General features: G+C 37.4%; 1 protein-coding gene across 2 annotated transcripts in view; it reads left to right on the forward strand.

Moving 5' to 3' along the window:
- LOC117227332 (uncharacterized) overlaps window positions 1-20,788 on the forward strand; it is a 410,549-nt gene that overhangs the window by 48,892 nt on the left and 340,869 nt on the right. The window contains exon 2 of one of the 2 annotated variants that reach the window (XM_076527439.1): window positions 17,745-17,791. The gene's annotated coding sequence lies outside the window, so the exon portion shown is untranslated. The remainder of the gene's footprint in view (window positions 1-17,744; window positions 17,792-20,788) is intronic. The other variant, XM_076527440.1, reaches the window with a different exon arrangement.

Consider the following 20,788-nt stretch of genomic DNA (forward strand, 5'->3'; position numbering starts at 1 on the left):
GAACATAAATTAGGAAATGAAACTGTTATTTATTAAAAATATTAAGAAAACATTTTCACAAGCATAGCTAAGAACTTTCGAGAACTGTCGTTGCTCGGCTCTAAAAGGGTTAACGTAAAGTTGACGTATCTTAAGGCTGTAAAGAGATCCCATATCCCCTTCCATCAGATATTTCATACTCCGTGAAACAGTACCACGGCAGAAAAAATGTCAATAACCTTTATTTCATACTTCTCACAGTTCAGCAATGCATAAAACGCCAATAAGAGCGCTTGCACAAGAAATACCTCATATCGAAGCGATTGACTGTTCCCCCTAGAAACAAAGCCCGATAAGAACACGGAAACGCACCATCCCCATTCTCTCCGTGCACGTATTTTCTCAGCGGAAGCACGATTTTTCTCATCGGGTGAATCAACTTGTAATTAATAACGAGCCCGCGGCTTGTTTGCCGCGAAAGGAAGCGGCGCGCGGCGCGGCGTGGCGCACCGAAACGAAGGGATTTTTTCGCGCCCGGCCACAAAAAAAGAATAAGTGCCCGAGGAAGGACGTAGACTTGTTTCCGGCCTCTCTCTCTCTCTCTCTCTCTCTCTCTCTCTCTCTCGAGGGCCGCGTTCACGGACGAGCGCGAAACAACTCTGCGTACACGTTAATGACGAACCTTTGAATTCCGGGTGATCACAATCGTCGCCGACGAACTGGCATTAACGACAGTAATCGGATGCCGCGCGGACGGACGACGGGGACGAGCCGGCGGAGCACGACGTTGCATTATTGCATTAACGTAACTTCGTTAATTACACGAGGCGGAGGCGAGGGTTTATTTCATTCGCCGCCTGTTCGCCGACCGACGCGAATATTCGAACGTCAGGCCTCGATGCCCGATTCGCCGGAAAACTACCGGCAGCTTCCGATACCCTCGGAATTCTGGTACGCTACTCGCGTCGACAGTCGGCAGCCTCTCTCCGGAGATCGCGATTTAATCTGTCTCGTGTTTTTCGGTGACAGCGAGCTACTGATACGGTGATCAAGCGCGAGCCGAGCTCTCGGTTTAGGAGATTCAACGCTCGGGATCACGGGGACTCCGGATTTGATCTGCTTCCATCGTTATCCAGCGATGCTCGATAAATGCTGCGGGTAGTTTAGATTTCGTAGAATGTTGCGAGGGAATGTTTATCGTTCAGTGGAACGTTGTTTTCGATGCATCGAGTGTCTGCGGTCATTAAAAATGTGAGATATGCGACACGTTTGTATACCACTTTGCTGCAGATCTTTGCAGAGATGCTTGCATTGACACGGATCGTATTCCGCAGAATTATTTACTACTTTTGTCCTGGATTGTTGAGAGCAGAAGAAAATACAATTGATTAAAACCATTTAAATAGCATTTAAATATTTGAGCCGCACGATAAACGAATAGACAGACACGAATAAACGAATGACAACAAAGAGAGACAGAGATTTACAATCTGCTGGGAAAAAAGTATGTAAATTCACAGATTTGAAAAATGTTCGTTATATTAGTTATTTATATTAGACCCCGACTTGACTTCATCAGAAGATTAATTTTTTCTGCCTTTCCTCACACACTGGACATATAAAATTCGTTCCTTCAGCATCACAATCTTCGTGGGCCCGTTGGTATCATTCTCATATTTAATAACTTTCATAGTTAGAATAATTTCTTCTTCGTCATCTGTTGTACTATCACTTTCTGTACGTTCTTTTTTTAGAGGTTTTTCCTTGGAATTGTCTTTTTTAATCTAACACGTGTCAAATATTAAGGAATTTTGAGGATACCTCTTCAATCTTCAATGATATACAGTCGAATCTCAAGGGGAAAATCTAAAATCTTCGAGGTGTAACTGTAAAATTGTACAACAAGCAGGCGAAACAACGAAAGATGCGAGTACAGTAATGTCTCTCTAATTGACGTTCAGATTGTCCACGAAAATGGACAATTTGGGAAGAGAAGATGCGAGTGTTCGATCCTTGCAGCTCGTTTTTATAGTTGTTGACAACTGATAACCATAAAAAACGAGCCACAAGACTCGAACAATCGTGTCTCCTCTTCCAAGATTGCCCATTTTTATGGACAATCTGAGCGCCAATTGGAGAGACATTACTGTACAGTAAAATTGTCCACGAAAATGGACAATTTGGGAAGAGAAGATACGATTGTTCGATCCTTGCAGCTCGTTTTTATAGTTGTTGACAACTGATAACCATAAAAAACGAGCCACAAGACTCGAACAATCGTGTCTCCTCTTCCAAGATTGCCCATTTTTATGGACAATCTGAGCGCCAATTGGAGAGACATTACTGTACAGTAAAATTGTCCACGAAAATGGACAATTTGGGAAGAGAAGATACGATTATTCGAGCCTTGCGATTTGTTTCTATAGTTACGAATTGTCAACAATTATGAAAACGAGCTGCGAGGCTCGAATAATCGTGTCTCCTCTTCCCGAATTGTCCATTTTTGTGCGTCAATCTGAGCGTCAGTTAGGGAGACATTACTGCAATATTAGCGAGCATTATTTAATTTTTTAGTTAACACGTTAACTCACGCAACTCACGAAATGGGAACAACTTGTTTAGGAATAAAATAACAGAAAAGACAATAATAACCCTGTTGCACCTAGTGCAGTAGTGTCTCTCTAATTGACGTTCAGATTGTTCACAGAAATGGACACTTTTGGAAGAGCAGCTACGATTGTTCGAGCCTTGCGGCTTGTTTTTTATGGTTATCGATTGTCGATAAGTATAAAAACGAGCTGCAAGGATCGAACAATCGTATCTCCTCTTCCCGAATTGTCCATTTTTGTGCGTCAATCTGAGCGTCAGTTAAGGAGACATTACTGTGTAATATGCAACAAAAAAATGTCGATGCGACACCCGAGACATCTACATATAACGGAAATAAGCCAGGGTCTCACGATACGAGGCGAGGTCCTCGAAGCAGTCGAATCGGTCAAATTCTACCTCAGGTTGAAAAAAGCAACGTGCCGCTAAGTGGAAAATCAAGCTCATCTGCATGCGACGCCGAAAGAGAGGAAGAGGTTCCCAGGAGAATCGATGCCGGCATCCGAAAATCAATAACCGTCGCGTCGTGCTGCGTGACAAGCGGCCGTGTAGCCAGCCGTTCGTAACGCGTACCATTGACCTTTTCCATCGGAACGAAATGAAACGGAACGAAACAGCACGATTCGAGGATGAGAGGCAACGAGCGCGGACCAGGCGAATCGTTGTCACGGCACCAATTCAGCCGATCACCAGCCATTGATTATCGTGGGACGGTATGCGAACCGCCAATTGTGAAACTGGTGCGCGGTGTACGCCGCGTTCCTTATGTATATGCTTGAAGGATCAATCAATCTCTAGGTCGCTTGCTCGAGTAAATAATGGAAGACAATGGCCTCGCAGACAAGGCTAATCTGACACGAAATCGTACGCCTGGAACTGTTAACCTTTTCATACCGCGACGATGCGGACCCGTTAAATCGGCTACGTTTAGAACGACATATACATCGATCGTTGCACGAAAACTAACTAAAATTGTGGCCCCTAAAATTAACCCTTTCTACTACTTTCGACTACCTGCTTGGCTAACGGAACAGGCAAAGACGATCCTCTAACAATACGCGGAGCGCAAAGGGTTGAAACTGAACTTACCACGGTCGAAATATGACTCTGGTTACTTGTTTTGAAATTCTACTATCTTTAGAGACTGTTTGAAATGCTTGAATAAATCGCATTATTCAAGCAAATTTCATAATAGGAACTTTACATAATCTAAGTAAATTCAATGTTCTCACTTCTGTGAGAATAATATATCGGTAATTGTTATTGATCATAGACAATCACATCTGGGTTTACGCTTGTATGAAAATTTTCAACCGAATTTCTATTGTACTATTATTATATTGGGTTGGCAACTAAGTAATTGCCGATTTGTTCAATGAAACAAAAATTTTTTTTTTACTTGGAACGAAGTTTATAATCTGTAATGTATTTTCCATTTCGTTCGATGACCTTTTGCCATCTCTCTGACAACTTGAAAATTTCACGCTCGTAGTCAACAACTATAAAAACGAGATACAAGGATCGAAGAATCGTATCTTCTCTTCACAAATTGTCCATTTTCGTGGACAATCTGAACGTCAATTAGAGAGACATTACTGTACTCGCATCTTTCGTTGTTTCGCCTGCTTGTTGTACAATTTCACAGCTAAACCTCGAAGATTTTCGTTTTTTCCCTTGAGATTCGACTGTAAATCATTGAAGATTGAAGAGTTATCCTCAAAATTCCTTAATATTTGACACGTGTTAGATTGAAAAAGACAATTCGAAGGAAAAACCTCTAAAAAAAGAACGTACAGAAAGTGATAGTACAACAGATGACGAAGAAGAAATTATTCTAACTATGAAAGTTATTAAATATGAGAATGATACCAACGGGCCCACGAAGATTGTGATGCTGAAGGAACGAATTTTATATGTCCAGTGTGTGAGGAAAGGCAGAAAAAATTAATCTTCTGATGAAGTCAAGTCGGGGTCTAATATAAATAACTAATATAACGAACATTTTTCAAATCTGTGAATTTACATACTTTTTTCCCAGCAGATTGTAAAAGGCCTTCATCCTACAACGAATCATACGAAAATTAAACAGAATTTTTACTTTCAGAATGTTCTACTTCTTAAAATCGTACTATAAAGTATTTAAGTAATTACTTATCGTTTAATTACTTATCGTAATTTAAGTATTTTCTAGTTTCGAGCAAAACTTTAAATCATTAGTTCAGTGCATTAGTATCGAGTGCGATGAATTTTTATTTTATACAGTTGTTAAACGACGAGATTTAAATTAAATCAGAATGTTTTTGTTTCAAATTGTTGTTAACAAGATACTCAATAATACGTAAAGAATTGAGAACTTATAAATCAATGGGATCTCGGTAATAATTATTTAAAGTGGAGCAGCTAGAAAACAAAAAGATCAGAGTTTTCGTGAAAAATTTAACGAAGCTACAGTACAAAATTTCGACACATCAAATAACTTTTAAATCGTGTATCTAATTAAAAATCGTTAAATACAAAAGTTTGTAGAGTTTTAAGAGAGCAAGATTACGATTCACTTGTGTTTTGGTACACGGCGTAGTTTACGAAATTTCAAAGTCAACTTCCTTTTTTTGTTTTCTTAAATGGAAAGAAGCTTCGTCGTAGATCGAAGGAATATTAAATTTTATGTAAACAAATACAAACCTTTATTGATCCGAAAACCTAACAGTGACCGTATAAAATGAAAGAGAAATATTGGGTTGGCAACTAAGTAATTGCCGATTTGTTCAATGAAATAAAAAATTTTTTTTACTTGGAACGAAGCTTAATCTGTAATGTATTTTCCATTTCGTTCGACGACCTTTTGCCATCTCTCTGACAACTTGAAAATTCCACGCTCGTAGAAAGTCTGATCCTTTTCGGCCAAAAACTGAGTTAAGTGAGATTTTACAGCGTCGTCATCATTCAATGTTTTATCACGAAGGGAGTTGTCCAGAGATCGAAATAAGTGGTAATCCGATGGCGCGAGATCAGGGCTATATAGTGGGTGTAACATCAATTCCCAACCAGTATCCATCAATTTTTGCCGAGTGGACAAAGACGTGTGCGGCTTAGCATTGTCCTGCTGGAAAATGACACCTTTACGATTGAGCAATTCTGGTCGCTTTTCCTTGACCGCTGCATTCAATTTGTCCAGTTGCTAACACTCACGGATGATAAAAAATAACGTAATAATAATAATAATAATTTTATAATATAACGTTTACGGATATCGTAAAAATGGGAGTGAGAGACACCTATAACTGAAATCGGCAATTACTTAGTTGCCAACCCAATACAATGCCGAGGTCACTCATGGTCCCTAGCATAGCAATTACAAGTTACAAATATTTCTAGAAACGTATCGTACATTGTCAAAGTCGATATGGATCTACCTGTGATGTAAGCAGCGATGTTCTCATCTGAAATTGTAATTCGCAGCAACTACACCAATGACGTAGGGTTTCCCTGTTCTCACTCGAGCTACAGTTCTCTCCTATTCCGCATCCTTCGGCGCGTAATACACGCGGATTCTGGCTGTACCGAGTGGAGCACTTGTTTCAAACGAGATACGAAATTGGTTTCGTGCTGGCCGCAAAGTATGTACCTCATTTTACTGGCCTCTTTTTCTCGCTCGCTCCGCTCCACCTCGTCCCTCTTTCTCCCTGTATCTATCTCTCTGCCGCAGCATGCACGCGTATCTATGTTTTCCCGGTGCAATGCGGCTACATTGTCGATACCGACCAACAGATCCATTCAGCTCGAAAAGTTCGAACCCGTTTACCAAGCTAATACCTTATCCGCGGCTCTCCCAACGATCTCGACGCGAGCGCGCAACGTACGTTTTATTATAAATAAATTTCGCTCCGCCTGTTCCATCCCTCCGGTACGGCAAAAAACGAAGGAATTGCGCTATCGAAGCGTAGCATTAAACAATTGGGAAATGATCGTTCGCGGAATTTAAAATATTTTTGAAGCGCGTCTGTGTGCGCAGAAAATGTGCAGTGGGACGTCGAGTATCGGTAATTAGAACGGTTTATGAGCGTCGTCTGCTGCTTGAAAGTTTATTCTTAATTGCACGAAATTTTGTTAATTTATGCGATTCTCTTAAAAATATACGATAATATCATTCACGGCATTAACGAGAGATTTACGGAGCACAAAAAACAGCTGTTCCATACGAGTTTATAAAAGTAACAATAAGACATTTACTTTGATTTTGAACAAGTGTTATTGTAACGTTTGCCGTGAGTAACATATAAATTGAACAAATAACTCATAAATGTATTTTTACGATATGAATAATCGTAAATTGAAAAATTAGTGACCCGTCATTTTGACGGCTCCCGTAAATCTAGTCTTAAACGATCTAGCGTTAAAATAAACTCTATCTAATCTCTGATCTAAATAATCTATCTACTAAAATAATCTAGTGTTTCAATAAACGTGCAGCTTATGTGTTCGTCGACTGAGCAGGTCACCCTGAAACGCGTAATTTGAAAGTTATCCGAAGCGTGCAAGTCGAATCACTCGCCCGACATACTACAGCAACATCTCGCTGCAATCTACGGAGAATTGAAGATACGAAGCTGGGAAAGATTTAACAAAGATGCCGCGGCGATAATGAACCCCGCGACGATCAGATCCGATCAATTCCGAAACGTGGAGCCCATGGTGCTCGCGTTGTGCAATTGTAATTAACCAATTTGTTTTGAGTAGATGGTCGCGGCGGCTCAGCGTAGCGGCCGTGATGCAACGTAGATGGTAATGAGATCCAAATACCTGGCATAAGTTTGCCGGGCAAGGGAGTCATTAAGAGGCGTGGGTATATGTAACGCTCAATAACGCGGTTATGGTGTACGTTATTCCATATGCAATTTGCATTTATGGCTCCGACCCTCTCTAAGTTTCGCGCTCCGCTCCGCGCTCGTTTCTTTGAAACATTCTCGCCGAGTCAATGCATTACCGGGCTCGAAAACTTCGTCACGAGCACTATCGTTCGAACCGAGCTTTTATCGCTCAATATTTTCGACAAGCGATCCTTGCGCCGCGAACAACCACAAACTTCATTGTTCAAGCCTGTAAGCCGCGGAAGTTCTCCTATGAACTATTGTTACGGTTCGTAACATCGTGTTGCAGAATACGGGATATCTAGGGTTTTTATTATCAAGCACCGTCATCGTGTTCTTCCAGAAAACACGAGTAAACCGGGGCTCGTAAATGCTTCGTTGAAAAGTAGGATAGAGGAGCCAGTAGCTGTGCCCTATTTTGCAGACTTCGGGAGTTCTGAATGGCTTTCGATGTGTCTTTCGTCGATATTTTCTCCCATGAAACAAATATCAAATCTTCTTTGAATGTAGGAGCAAGAAAAGAAGGTCCTGGAACCAGTTACCGCGTGCCTGTCATCTACAAAGATCAGTTACTGTGTTCTCTCCCTGAATACTGAACCTCAATAATTGAGCCGTTTATTTTGAAAGTGGCATAAGTGACTTCTTCAAAAAAATCGAGTTAATGGTAACACTAATTACAATTGAACGGTATCTTTCCATTTTAAAAAAATTTGCAATCAATAAGTTGAGAACTATTGAGATTTGTTCGAGAGAAGTTTTGCTAATTAACGGTATAGCAAACATGTTTATTTTGAAAGTGGCGTAAGTCGCTGTACTCGGGAAATTAATTGCGGGGCTTAGTGTAAAAGAAATAGAAACGTGAGATAAGTGTGTGTGAAGTATCGTTTTGAATTATTTTCAGTATTTTTAAAAAACTTGTGATCACTGGACTTATTTTTATAAGTGCGAAACAATAGTGCAGTTTTGTAAATTATATTATAGTGATGCGGCGGCTACCTCCAGACCCGCCAGCAGATGGCTATAAAATGTTTTATAAACTAACTTTAGATGAAAAAGATGAATTTCTAACTTTGGATTTGTCACCAAAAAGAGGAAGACCTAGGCGTTATTCACAAATAGGAATGGATCCGTTATACGCTGGATCTCGTCCTGTTTCTTCAGCAAAATACAAAGACACGATGGACTTGCTTAATTATTTACCCCCAATATACCGCAGTTATTTGAAAAATTTGAAACAAAACACGATTTCCGAGGACTTAATCACTCCTATTGTTGACGAAAATTAGATTGAACTGATGTATTTTCATATAAATTACTTATACTAATGTTTCAAAATGTACTAATTATTTTTGTATTTTATGAATATTACAATAAAAAATACTTAAATCAAATCTCTATATTAAATATGTTCATGGTATAAATTATTATTATATATGTAATTTATTCAACAATTTTAGTAAATCGCTGTCCTTTCAAAACATCACTTCGGTAAAATACGTCGGATAAAATTAACATATGTCAGTCATTTTTCTAAACTATTTATTTTGAAAGTGGCTCAAGTCACTTTACCCTAATGAAAAGTGGTGATTTTGTAATGTTTATACGAAATTATTTATACTGAGAAAAATATCAGTATCCTGAGATAACAAATACAAGTAAATCTTCTCGAAAGTTGGCATCCATATTTTTAAACGTGTTAAAACGCAAACCCTTTCAAATATATCGACTTAAAAACAAAGTGACTTATACCACTTTCAAAATAAACGGCTCACTTATAAAAAAGGATTCCCAAACGTTTCCTCGTGGTTTTATTGTTGTATTTAAAACACGAAAAATTTTCGAAGAAATTATAATAGACCCAGTTGCCAACGTGCGAGGGTTGCGTTGCACGCGGAGGCAACTTCGCAGCTCGTTTGACAAAATATTTGTACATTGTTGGAAGTGAAGCCACGTAGTCATGATCGAAATTCTGTCTTCCGAGCTGCAGGCAGGAGAGCACGAGCACGATGTGCGCGGAAATTGGATTACGGTGCACTCTCCGCACTCGATCGATGCACTTCAGAGTGCAGTTATACGTATACATATAACGGTCCGTCACTCTCCCTCTCCGTCGTTCCGTGTGCTTATCCTTTATCCTCCCCCTGTCCTTCTCTCTTTCCGTTCGACGCAGCTCGCAGGTTCTACGGGCTCGTCCGCGCGTGAACACCTAGGAGAGATCGTCGATCCCTCTCGATCTTTTGTACGACCCTGACTCCTCTCGGTGGATCTCCCGGCCTCTTCCGCAGCACAACAATGACCTACTTCGTATTCATTCTAACCGGGAAAAAATCTCCGCGACGATAGTTCCTAGTTCAAAAGCTTTCTCCGCGACGAACGCCGACCTCGTTCGCAAGCTTGCATCGATTCTGCTTCGTCCGCCCTGTGGTATATGTACATAAGTACATACATACATACATACATACATACATACAGACCACGCGAAAAACTCGACTATCTTCCACGAATGATCTCCGATATGTTCGCATGTGCGCTCTTATCCGTTTGCTCCGGGTCAACCGTTTCGATTGTAGCCCGTTTCAGCTAGCTCTGAGAAAATATGCACGGAATAATAATACCCATCTTTGTGAACTTTTACAACCTAGAATTAAATCAAAATTTGCGTGTTCTACGAAATCATCCTACGTTCTAAATAAAATGAGACGAGATGTTTGACCGATGATTCGGCAAATGATAAATGATTATTTGAGATAGTAATTAGGGCGCAGTAGCATTTCACGCGCGATAAAGAACATATTTATTACGGTATAAAATATAAAATATGCTCAACTCTGATTCGAAGTGATCTGTATCGTTCAAAATCGTTCTCATTTCTGCTGATCTTTATGGGGGGTGACGCGTATAAAATATGAATTAATAAATCTATGGATTGTCGCAACAGTAGATAGCTAACATAAACTACGACTGTTAATTCAGATTCAGAGTGGTCGATCGTCGTCAACGCGCAGTCACCTTTCGCTGGATAATTGATTTCTGCGAGTAATCGTCGTCAGGGTTTTAATGTGGTCAATTAATATCAGTTCTCCGTTCAGCGACTAATTTAGTATCCGTTTTAAGCGTTATTTAATGCCGTCTAAATGGGCTACGTCGTGGTCCAGTCACGTTTCAGGACGTTCAATAACATTTGAAAGTATTGCGATCGTTTCCTGAGCATGTCGTGACTTGACTATCACGACCATCATAATGTGGGACAATGCTAATGTCAGATAAGTGATACGTATGAAGGAGATGAATGATTGGTCGTTTTTCAATCTGTGCATACCGATGCGACACTGTGGGAAATTCTACTGAAAATAATGTTCGTTTTTGTGCGCGGTAACATGCATGCGTATTGCACGGGAAGTGTATCAAATCGTTTTCTCGTAAAAAGTCATTGCACCCTCGATGATTGCGTGAACGACTTTCTGTCTAATTAACTCTTTGGGTACGAATGTCGACAAAACGACGTCGGAATTGCACATCTTATCCCAGAGGTTGCAATCATATCATTTGATTATGTACAATATTGTTCATTTATATTATTATTTAAATCTTTGGTACATAGTTCTCCGTGAAAAATGTTCTTAGTACTTTAAAAGTCCTCGCACGCAAGGGATAATATAAATATAGCTGATATAAAAAATATAAAGAAGTTTGTTGTGTGCGTCTTCAATACTTTTAAATAGTTTTCTTTGCTTTTAAATAGTTTTTTCTATACCTCGGACTAAACAAATGAATACAAATACACGTTAAGATTTTATACCATTTATATTATACTATTTATATTTATACTATTTATTTTGTTTATACTATACTATTTTTACTATTTATATTATACTATTTATATTTATACTATTTATTTTTTTATACTATTATACTATACTATTTTTACTATTTATATTATACTATTTATATTTATACTATTTATTTTTTTATTCTATTATACTATACTATATATTATACTACATAATATATACTATACTATTTTTTTATACTATTTATATTTATATTATAATAATTTATTTCTACCAGAAAATGACAGATACCGATATAATGAGCACTCCACTTTATCTGCTTTTTTTCTAAGTTTTCCTACGTGCATAGGAAAATCAGTAAATGAAAACTGTATCCGAGAATTAATACTAAACCTTCCGAGCATTAAAAGTGACCGACGTGTGTTGCTTTACAGAAATAACAAAACAAGATTTATTTAAATTTTATTCCGCCAACGACTCGATTGAAATTTTTCGCCAACAATGGAATCTAAATTTTCCGCCACCAGTTTTAAAATAAATGCTGTGAAATCGGACATTTTTACCGGGTCAGTGCTTATTATTATCTATTATTATTATTATTTTTATTATTATTATTATTATTATTATTATTATCATTATCATTATCATTATCATTATCATTATCATTATCATTATCATTATCATTATCATCATCATTATCATTATCATTATCATTATCATTATCATTATCATTATCATTATCATTATCATTATCATTATCATTATCATTATCATTATCATTATCATTATCATTATCATTATCATTATCATTATCATTATCATTATCATTATCATTATCGTTATCGTTATCGTTATCGTTATCGTTATCGTTATCGTTATCGTTATCGTTATCGTTATCGTTATCGTTATCGTTATCGTTATCGTTATCGTTATCGTTATCGTTATCGTTATCCTTATCGTTATCGTTATCGTTATCGTTATCGTTATCGTTATCGTTATCGTTATCGTTATCGTTATCGTTATCGTTATCGTTATCGTTATCGTTATCGTTATCGTTATCGTTATCGTTATCGTTATCGTTATCGTTATCGTTATCGTTATCGTTATCGTTATCGTTATCGTTATCGTTATCGTTATCGTTATCGTTATCGTTATCGTTATCGTTATCGTTATCATTATCATTATCATTATCATTATCATTATCATTATCATTATCATTATTATTATTATTATTATTATTATTATTATTATTATTAATATAATTATTATTATTATATTATATATTATTATCTATTATTATTATCTATATGCTCTTATGTAAATATGAGATATCTTTCTTAATAACGTTTCCGTTTCCTTTGAAACAATAGCACTGCAATCATAATTGTTTGTCCAGATACGAAATATCGTAAAACGACTATGAATCGACTTCTCTCGTGGCGTGCAACAGGATACTACTTGCATACTAACTTTTCTGCGTAAAGGTGTATCGAAGCTCTGGAAAGGGATACTGATCGAATAAAATGGTCGCGTCGTCTCGTGGATCGAACCGGAAACGTAGTTCGTTCTTCCGTTTCGCTCGTGCTTCGTCATTCCCTTCACATGTTGGATCTCCGCACAGCCTTTTCTGTGCTTCGTAAGTAGACTGCGGATTTTCGTGCGAAATAAACATTGTTTTGCACTGCTTGCGAACATGCAGGAGCTACGTAGCTACATTTATTTCGTTGCTTGATAATTTTAACGGGTTGAAAATTATGCAACATATTTTTAAATTCTTCAACTGTTTTTATTATTTTGCATTTGGTTCAATCATTTTAATCATCGCAGTCTATTTATAAGCATATGTGTAACTATATATATATATATATATTTTTTTTTTATTTGCTACCTATAGCAAAAAATATCGAATCTAAGAAATCCGTCATTATATGTATTCATATATTTCATGTGCAAAATAATATATTAATATTATATTGTATTAATAATTATTATATTAATAATATTATATTATATTAATAATTATTATGTTAATAATATATTCTATAATTTTAGCAATATAACATAATATACAATTTTAGCAATATAACATAATATATAATTCTAGCAATATAACATAATATATAATTTTAGCAATATAATAGAATATACAATTTTAACAATAATGACATTAATAATATTCAGTATATACAGTAAATTGTCCCTAATTTTCCTGTAGCTTGTAAACAAAAATGGACAATTTGGGAAGAGGAGATACGATTATTCGAGCCTTGCACCTCGTTTTTATAATTGTTGACAATCGGCAACTATAAAAATGAACCGCGAGGTTCGAATAATCCTCTTCCTAAATTGTTAATTTTTATTTACAAACTGAAGAAAAATTGGGAAAAATTTAATTTTTTGTATCAAGAAAATATTAATATAAAAAAATAAATATAGTGATAGGGTTCCACCATTAGAATTGAGGGTGTTCTAAGTATTCTACTGCTTTGTTGTTCTACAGAACATTCATTGTACAGAAGAACATTTGTTATTTCACTAGCATTCTTTTTAACCATTAATTCTATTGTTGTAATTGTCGAACGTACGAGCAGACAATACAAAATTTTTTATTTTTAATTTAACAATGTTTACATTAATTCACGTTCACGATTCTGATCGAGTATTTTCGTTGGAGCCATTTGCTCGATTGCGTCCTTTTCGTACAGTCTCAGCGAGAACTATTAGGCATATTTATCATCACAATGTTATTGCGACAATTATTCTCCTAATATTCTTTTATCCTCTTTGTCGCTCTTTGTCGGCCGGTTCAAAGGAATTTTAAATTAGCTGATAAGGTTTATGCCGGGCAATAAAATAACTGAGCCAGTCATAATCTACATTTTGTGTTCCCTTATAGAAGTTACAGCCTGCCGTTAATTTGACTTGCTAATACACGTCAGCTTGCCTTTAATGTTTTTCAAATTGGTACATTTTGCTTGGAGCACAGCGAGCGAAGAGCGAAACTCTTGTTCTTGAAGAATCAGCGTTAACAGAGTAACGAAGAAATTACAGTCATGAAAGATCTAACAAACTGTTCGTAAAACGTTTATTTTGAAACAATTTTTAACGAGTTAAATTTTTTCTCTGTATGTTAAATTTGATTGATTTGTTATAAATCGATTCAATTGATTTATTTAATTTAAACGTGAAGGAATACAACATAAAAATAATATTTGTAGGCCAAGACGACATAAAACGAACAAATATAAATATTTCTCTCTATGAAAAATTATATTATACTGTATGAAAATTCCAATTGAAGATCTTTGTGGAATAATTTCAAGAACAGCACACATGGCAAATGCAAATATTATATTATATTATATTATATTATATTATATTATATTATTATATTATATTAACTCAGTCTATGAGTTATAGACTGCTGTGATCGAAGCGTGGTCATCTCGATTTTATCAATATTTATTCCAATTTTCGACATTGTTCGACAAAATGACAATTATACTAAATATCGATTACGAAATGGAGAAGTAATTTTTCTGTATCTTGATGTTACTTACTTAAAAAGACGCGTGGTTTTATAGAAACTTCAATCTTGCTTTTACACACATAGATTTACGTTTTTTTATAAATATACAGGGTGTCCCAAAAATGTCTCACAATCTAGAAATGGCGGGTTCCTCGGATCATTTGAAGCAACTTCTTCCTTTACAAAAATGTTCTCCGAGGCACCGTTAACGAGTTATTAACGAAAAACAGTGACCAATAAGAATCGAGTACGGCTGACGCGAGGCGGCCCAGCCAACCAGCGCGCGAAGCCCAGTTCCGCTCATTAGCTCGGTCGCCTCGCGCCAGCCGAGCTCGCCTCTCATTGGTCACTGTTTTTCGTTAATAACTCGTAAACGGTGCATCGGAGAAAATTTTTGTAAAGGAAAAGGTTGCTTCAAATGGCCTGAGGAACCCGCCACTTTCGGATTGCGAGACATTTTTGGGGCACCCTGTATATTACCGAATAATTATAAGATTTCACCAAAATATCAGACGCCATCGAACCCGCAATCCATCGTGCATTTTCTACCATTCGATTTTTCGGAAAGTTCTGCATCATTGATCGATAAGTCAACGAGCCAGCGAACATACCGAACGTACATCATGCTGTAAAGAAAAAAGAACGATCGAAATCTCCTGTTGCAGAATTCTATAAATGGATTCCAATTGGAGATCGTTCGGCGCGCACGTTCGATTCCGCTTCCGCTCTCTGCGAGCACGTGTGTGAGTTGTCTTCCCGTTCATTTTTCACCTTCCGCTCGGCTCGACGTAACAGCCGCGCGCCGTGTCTCTCGAACAAGCACGAAAGCGTTCTGCGCTAATTATTCGGCTTCAATTAACTGGCCCCTGAAAGCCGCGTGGCACTTTCCTCCCGTAGATCGGTATCGGTGGGTCAATTAAACGGTGCAATCCCGTTCCGTCTTCTCGTTTTCGTCGCGCCGCCTTTTGCTCCTTCTTGCTTCGCTTCTGAAAGTCACCCTCTCATCTGCTCGGCTACTTCCCTATTTTATCGTCTCGCTGAAGAAAATGGTAGTCCCCGTCCTTTCACCAGTTAATAACTTCCGGCGTAATTAAAATTTGATTACGCGGTGCCCTCCTAAAATCGACAAATTGTCGGTCGTTCCTCATTACGGTAACACGTTGGCTTGATTAAGCATCGATCCTACGGCGGCCAGAGACGGGCAAATTTTATTTCAAGTAACAAGTACCAAATTACAAATCAAGACAACATTTCACGTGCGAATAATAATCAAATCTTTCATTTAAACGAGGTCATTAAAAATAATTGTTATAATATAATTATAATATTAATTATTATAATAATTATTTTTATTATTAGATAAACTGTTACCTTTTATTTGGATTCTAGGCAAGTAATAAATCATCTTTTTTGCTTCTCTTTCATCTATTCTATATTATACCTACCTACGTTAATTTTACAAATCAAATTTTTAAGAATTTTTCTTTCTTCTTCGTTTAAGATGCGATAAATAGTAATTCTCATTTATTATCATTATTATCGGAGAGCCTGCGCATTTTTTCGTGAACTCAGTGATATCGTTCGAAGCGATCGAAGCGATGATAATTAAATTGTAACAATTAAAATTGCATTTATAAATAAGAAATCAATTTTATTACTACAAACAATTTACTCGGATCTGTATAAATAGTAAGTAATTCTTTTGTCTTTTATTTAAGCTTCCAAGTAACAAATAACATTTTATTTACATAATCATTTAAACGAATATTTACACAATGATGGCGAACTCTGCCTAAGAGGCAGCCGACTTCTACGGACACCAATTTAATTAGGAATTCTTTTATATCGACTACAGCAGCCGTGGTTTTAATGCGCGTGGCTGGTTGTTGCGCACGGTAGTAACAGTTTCATTGGATCGTAATACGGTTGCACTTTTATGCCCATTATGAATGGCGATCATTACATGGTGCTTTCATAACTCTACTTAATTCGGGCGTTCGCAATGTTGGGCGTGTCACACCTGACTCGTTTTTGAACATTCGGAATATTAATTCTTTCCGCAATTGAAGTTTCCGTTTCTGCAGTTACTCATAAGAGCACATACTATACATAGTATTTGTTCATTGTATTAAAACGTATTCATATGTTATCCGTTGGGTTTATCACTTGCTTATTTAACCTTTTTGACACGACGCGCCACTATAGTGGCTTTCGCGGATGTCATCTCTCTGGACGACGCGCAACTATAGTGGCTTGCTCTAGTAGCTCACTCGCTCATCGTTTGAACCAAATAATCGTCTTCATATGCATTGTTTCACACTTATTTTGTCTTCGCATCGATTTACAACAGTCTACAGGGTGTCCCAAAAATGTCTCGCAATCCGGGAATGGCGGGTTCCTCGGATCATTTGAAGCAACTTCTTCCTTTACAAAAATGTTCTCCGAGGCACCGTTAACGAGTTATTAACGAAAAACAGTGACCAATAAGAATCGAGTACGGCTGACGCGAGGCGGCCCAGCCAACCAGCGCGCGAAGCCCAGTTCCGCTCATTGGCTCGATCGCCTCGCGCCAGCTGAGGTCGCCTCTCATTGGTCACTGTTTTTCGTTAATAACTCGTTAACGGTGTCTCGGAGAAAACTTTTGTAAAGGAAAAAGTTGCTTCAAATGGCCTGAGGAACTCGCCACCCTCGGATTGCGAGACATTTTTGGGACACTCTGTATATACAGACAGAATATACAGTATCAGACTCTGTACAGTACATAGCAGACTCTGCCGTCCACAGAAATAGCCTCGCGCAGAATTCAGCCGTACCTAAAAGGTTAATGCATGTCAAATATCATACGTCGGTCATAAGTAAGGTATTAAATTAATGGAAATTGGATGTAATTATTTCCGTATATGTTTCGTTAATTTTCGTGCTAGCAATTTCTGGATGACTACTACTATATTTTCGTTCATTCTGTTCCAGATATACGGGAAAAACCGAAGGACGAAAAGGTAGCAACAAATATTCATGTAAGGAAATATCCATAAGCTTATTTAAATTCTTACGAGGTGAATAGAAGATGACAAATAAGTTCTATTATGCTTTCTTTTTACTTGATTTATTTTTGGAAAATTTGCTCACGAAGGGAATCGATTTAATTTAACATCGTTAGAGCTGTGGGTTCAACGTGATCCCCACCTACTCTGAAGTTCCAGGGTTAATGAAGATGAATCATCGCTTTGTCGATCATCGAGCGTGAAGTTATTAGAAAAGAAAGCAAGTAATTTTAGTACAGCCGCTGTTTACTCATAAATACGAACACTTTCATTGAACATTAATTTCTGGTGCCGCCAGCATGTCTACTTTCTCTGAATTTATCAAGGCTTCGTGTGTTAGGTGAACGTTCGCAAATTAATTTCTTTTATCTCCTTCTATCTGATTGGCAATTTTTCTTCTGTTGACACGAGAATTACAAATCATCGGAAAAAAGAGCAAGCAATAGTTACGGAGGTTAAGGAACGGTCGTTTGAGACTAGTGCATTCCCACGTAATAACCGAAGAAGAACAGAAGAAACGCAATTTCTGTAATTGTATCCTATCTGCTAGTCATCATGCGAACAATTTACATATGAAAGAACGAAGCTTTGCTGCCCAACTGATCTTCGCGAAGTCATGCGAAATCGGAGACCGTGACGAAAAAATTCCAACCTTATTTTCGAGATATAAATCCATACGACGGAATAACCGAGTCGTAACGTAGCTAGTAAACTATAATTATACCTAACTGAAAATTCAAGGTTTTGTATTTCACTAATGTGGTTACCACTAATAAGATAGCGGTGATTTTCGATGGAAGAATGTGTTGAATTTCTAGTAAAAATTGCAAGCGTGAACCCCTTTTGCACTACGATTTCTTTCACAATTATGTCGATTAGGGCATCTACGTCCTTAATCTTCTGTGGCTAGGCGTAACTTTAAAGTCGCATGCATGGCTTATCATGTTTTTTAGCCTAATTTTATTTTCAGCCACAATGATGCAAAAATATCTTCTTCTGTTGTTCCTCTTTTATAAACATGAAATCTTTGTTAATTCGTTGTTAATTTATATACAAAGCCTGGTGTTTTCCAAACTTATTAAATAAGGCAAATTTTGTTAGGATCTACTAGGTGAAAGCTGATTCCTAAACAGTTGCTATAACAAATCTTGTCCTTTTTACTCTTATTTTATATTTTTTTTATATACACTGGCAATTAACGTCTTAACCAATGATGCATGCACGAGTTTGTTATTACCATACTTTATTTACAATTCGTCAGGTCACGAAAAAGAATATTTTGAGTCATCGTTTATACAATTTCTAAAACTCCTCAAAGGAAAATAAAACGAATAAAAATTGTCGATACAGCAAATTTAGATCCGTTTTGAAATGACAAATTTGTGTGATGTAACAAAGTAACAGGCATTTCAGAATAACTTTAACCCTTTGCACACGAATGGCGTCTCCGAGGCACCACTTAAACTCGCTACGTCATTTTTTAAAGTAATTTTTACACGATTATATTGTCTCATATTTGAAGAGCTGCTAAAATTGTAAAAGTATCGTACAAGCAAATAAGTTCAACTTCATATGCAGTGCATGCAATACAAAAATAATAAAAAATCAAAATACTGTACGTTGGAAAGGATATCTTAGTTTTGAAATTAAAATCGTCTCGAATGCAAAGGGTTAAAAGAACTCGCTGCACACATTGTGCTCGGCAGACTGCATTTTGTCCTTAAAAGTTGCTGTACACATAAACATAAAGAATTCTTATGTTTTTGTGAAAATGTGACTCTTGTGTTCGATTTTTATACAATATTGTTTTCAGTAATATACTATATGATATATACTATACGTACTATATACTATATAATAATTGCCGAATATTGCAAATATCTCCGCAATAACTGCAAAACGGATATTTCTACAACCGAAGCCCTCGAGTTTAGTCTTTTCGGAATCTAAATTTTCCACTTGTGAACTGCACACTTCGATATTAAAGCGTCAGTTTTAGTGGATGTAAACCTCTAAAACTAATATACGTAATATGGCTTTTCTTCTATGCGTGGGTTGTCATAGTGTGCGCAGTCTCCCTCTTAAGTACTGTGTCCGATACCGGGAATCGCTGCAAAGGTGGAAAGCAAGCGAAGATAAAGTGCACGAGACACATCAATTTAACAATTATAGTAATAATAAAAATAATAAAATATAAAAATAATAAATAATAGAAATAACAGTCAGACTGGCAGCACACAAGTTCTGATCATTGAAACTGACGATTCCACAGCATCGGAAAATTCAAAAGCGAGCTTTTAAATAGCTGTATTCAATAAGAAAAGTCGGGCAGTAATTTAAGAAGTGGTCATTAGACCGCTCCCGTAAGTTTATTATTAATAGAACAAGACAATTTTCGCTCCTGCTATGTCTCTCATCTCGTTCCTAGATATCCATAACAGGCAATCTCGCGTCAATTCGGAAAGGAACACGAATAAAATTCATATTTAGTAGATCATGTAAGAAATGTTCGTCACACGTCTGCCTCGTTGTTATAGTGCCACGGATTAATTAACTTTGAGCGCGCGTTTCTATCTAGCGTATTTCCACGGAGCGTGTACGTCGAAGCGATCGATAACGTTGCCACGGTCGTGCGTTCGGGTACATTTATCTGTCGTTCCGCATGATTTTCATGCTGTCCGCCGAAAAAATGATCGCTCGGTTAAATGGTTGATCCGTATCGTTGACGTGTATCCGTGCGCCCGCGGGAGGGTTCAATGGTCTCCGGCAAAAGAGAGTTTTCTCTCTCGGAGCCATGACTTTGTGGCCGCATTCAAAGCCGACGGGTAACGCTCGTCACGCAACGAGTAGTAGGTTCGTGCAAACGCAAACGCACCGCGTGCGCGGCCTGAAGTGAGAACCAAGAGAAACAGAAGCTGGTTCGAGGGTGCAGCCGCGGGGGTGGGAACGGGGGCGAAGGATTTCAAACAC

This window comes from Megalopta genalis, unplaced genomic scaffold (genome assembly GCF_051020955.1).
Source record: "Megalopta genalis isolate 19385.01 unplaced genomic scaffold, iyMegGena1_principal scaffold0020, whole genome shotgun sequence".
In the NCBI taxonomy this organism is placed as follows: Eukaryota; Metazoa; Arthropoda; class Insecta; order Hymenoptera; family Halictidae; genus Megalopta; species Megalopta genalis.